Genomic DNA, 3,195 nt, shown 5'->3' with positions numbered 1-3,195 from the left:
CACTAAACTAAACTGGTACTGTTTTGAGTCACATTTGATGAAGTTTAACTAACACTGTTAGTTGGCAAGTATTTGCAGACAAACAAGGAAAAACTACAGACAACTATGGAAATCTGTAAGCAAAGTTTGTTGTCCAGTAATTCCTTTGCAATCCAGTTTATCATGGCCAGCAATGTCCAGTAATCACCGGTCAGAACACACATATTTCCCAAGCATCCAGTGGTAGCATCAAATCCAATATGGTAGACAAGTCGTGAGAAATGTGTGCATGACTTCACAAAAGAGGGCCCAATAGAAGTCCATGGGAAAGAGATTTGACTAATTTGTGATTGACCTCTGTGAAAATTCTCTTTGTTTGTGATCTCAGTGAGGGATTTGGAGTCATATACAATAGTAAAAAGAGTATTTAGTAAAGCACTGTATCATGTTTCAAAACAGAGGATAAGCTGTAGTATAACCAGATGCTCATTGGCTAATGACTTGTCAATCACAAGCTTTCAGGGGTTTTCTTTGGTTTAGTTGTTTTGGTTCTGTTTTTTTGGGAGGATTTTGCAACCAACATGGTGACAGGGTAAACACTCAACTTGAAGCTTCAAAATGGGACAGCAGAAACCAGCGGGTGATGTCAAAGTAACTACCCCTACCTTTGACAAAGTGAGTCAGTCCTCATAAACTCCATTGTTAATGTGCCTAGTTTGAGCAGTAAAATAAACATGATCAAAGTTTCTGTTCTATTGTATATGGGATGAATTTTTGTGATAACTCAATCTGTATTTTATTGAGGCTCAAAGCCAGTGGCACAACAGCTTTTTCTAGACAGCTGTGTAGACATAAGAAGCTTTTGCTTCTACTAATTCAAATCACTGAACCGGACGGTTTATTGATGGACTGTTTTGGTTCCTTCTGGAGCATTTTAAACCTCTGCCACTAACTTCTAACCGTATACCTTCAGAATATTGAAATTTAAGCTTTAGAAATGTCCCCTTTATCCAAACCACCGTGTGAGCTCTCAAAATCTTTAAAGATAGTTTTACTCTTTTTAAGAAAACTGCAACAGTAACACATTTAGTCTCTGTTGACTGTGCTTCAACATGGCATGGAGCTGTTCCAATTTAAAAATGTAAGGTTGTAATCATTTTTCCCCCCGACATATTTTTTTGTTGTAGTTGTTGTGTTTGTTTATACTGTCAGTTTTGTGAAATGCATCTTAGGTTTTAGACTATGGTGTAAACACAGGTTAACACGGCTTGAGGAAAATTACTATCTGTGTGGAAATGGAGCATAGACAGCAATTCTAGCATTACAGCTGATTTCAAAGCCAGTTCACATCAGCAGATGATTCATCTGATTCCCTTCTGTGTATCCTGTTGAAAAATCTGATATGCTAAGAACCCTACATTGGCTGTCCCATAAGTTACTCCTGCCCCTGTAAGCTACTTTGCAACCCACCTCAAAATGGGCTTTCATGCCTGACTTGATATCATGTAGACAGATTTGTCTGCATAAGAGTTTTAAAGATGTTTTGACAGTGATAAAAGTTCTGGGCACTTTGTGGGCTTGCATAGCTCAAAGGTCATTAATTAAGCACTTTAATGGGAACTACCCATAAGCTGTTACACATGCAAAAACTGAATTATGATCATTTTACTTGAGAGCAACTAAAGCACCCAGAAGTTCTGTTTCATTTTGATCTGCAGGTTTTCATTTCAACTTCTCACCTCAGCAGGTGATTCCTCTGAAGAAGATTTGAGATTTGAAATTGAGGGTGTGCAAATCAGTGAAATCAGCAGTGGAGTCTTTGCCCTAAATTAAATCCTGCAGACTCTCAGTGGTGCACGGCTGTCCACCCCAGAGGCCAAAGCCACTGAGCACAGCAGGTTTGATATCAGTTGGCTGAAGATGGATGGAAGACGTGCAACTTGTGTACTTTTGGTCACGCATGGATCTAATTCCAGCTGTGCAAGCACGAGCTGCAGTAAAAGCACATCGTGCATTCGCTGAAGGAGCTGGACTACATCCAAACACATTATGCTTAGGAGAGCACAAGCAAAACCATTGTTAAAATAGTAAACTAGCTGAAAACACAAAACTTTTTAAATATTCAACTCAGCATCTGAGAAGCAGCTTTTTCTTTCACTTTATCTTCATTTCTTTGTAATATTAAAGCGCCAGTAATCTTAAGTGGCTTTCACTTTGTAAAAGACTCCCAGAACTGTGAGTTCTTGCATATATTCATCACATTTTGTTTGCAAACAAGAGCAAAACACAGAACCATATTTGCTGAATTCGTCCAACACTGAACTGATTTTTAAGCAGCTGAGTGTGAGAGTTCAACAAAGGGTAACCTCCAAGTTTCAGCTCCCTGGGAAGCGCCACAGATATCCAAATTTGAGTCTACATTTTTTATCTTGAGTGCATTGTCTTGCCTTTAATATTCTGCCAGCTCACATTTTCTACATGGAGAGCTAAAAAGATCTTACTTTTAACTCTCCCTTGAAATTCCATGGAGGTGACAGCCACGTCCATTTAACTTTCAGAAGCTGAGCAGCTCATCTCAAAGCACTTGTCTCTAGCTTTTGTAAAGAGGATGTACAAAGGGGGGAAAAAAGAGGAATATGAATTGTTGTGCTTCCGGTGGGAAACGAGAATTGAATCTAAAATGTGAAACATGTTGTGTGGGGCTGAGTTTTATTTGTAGATGCATACAAGGAAGACTGGACACAGGCGAGACTAATGAGGGTGGAGCAGACATTCCCGAAGAAGGGGGGAAAAGCATACATAAACAAGAGAAGTGAATGTTAAAATAAAACAGGGAGAAACACAGAAAACAACAGGAAAACATGAACAATTAGAAACAGAAGAATACGTTTTCAGGACCATGATATATACTGGTTTATGAAGGGTTATCTCAAGTACCAGTTTAAGCTACAGTGAAATATGAAGATCCACATTTGTTAAGGATTTGCTGTGTGGCAGGCAGGATGTAGGACCCAAATGCAGCACTCATAAACGAAAGAGTAAACTAAAAGAGGCAGCTTTATTTTGGCTGCAAATAACTCACTATAAATACAAAACTCCAACTAGAAACCAAACCAGGAACAGTAACTAGGAAATAGTTGGAAACGCAGAGGGAAAACCACAGTATTGTGAAGGTTGATGGTACGACACGAAAACAAACAGGGGAAAGCTGAGGAC

Source organism: Pundamilia nyererei, unplaced genomic scaffold (assembly GCF_000239375.1).
Source record: "Pundamilia nyererei isolate P.nyererei 1_Seehausen unplaced genomic scaffold, PunNye1.0 scaffold00037, whole genome shotgun sequence".
Classification (NCBI taxonomy): Eukaryota; Metazoa; Chordata; class Actinopteri; order Cichliformes; family Cichlidae; genus Pundamilia; species Pundamilia nyererei.
Note: the sequence above shows the minus strand (reverse complement) of the source record.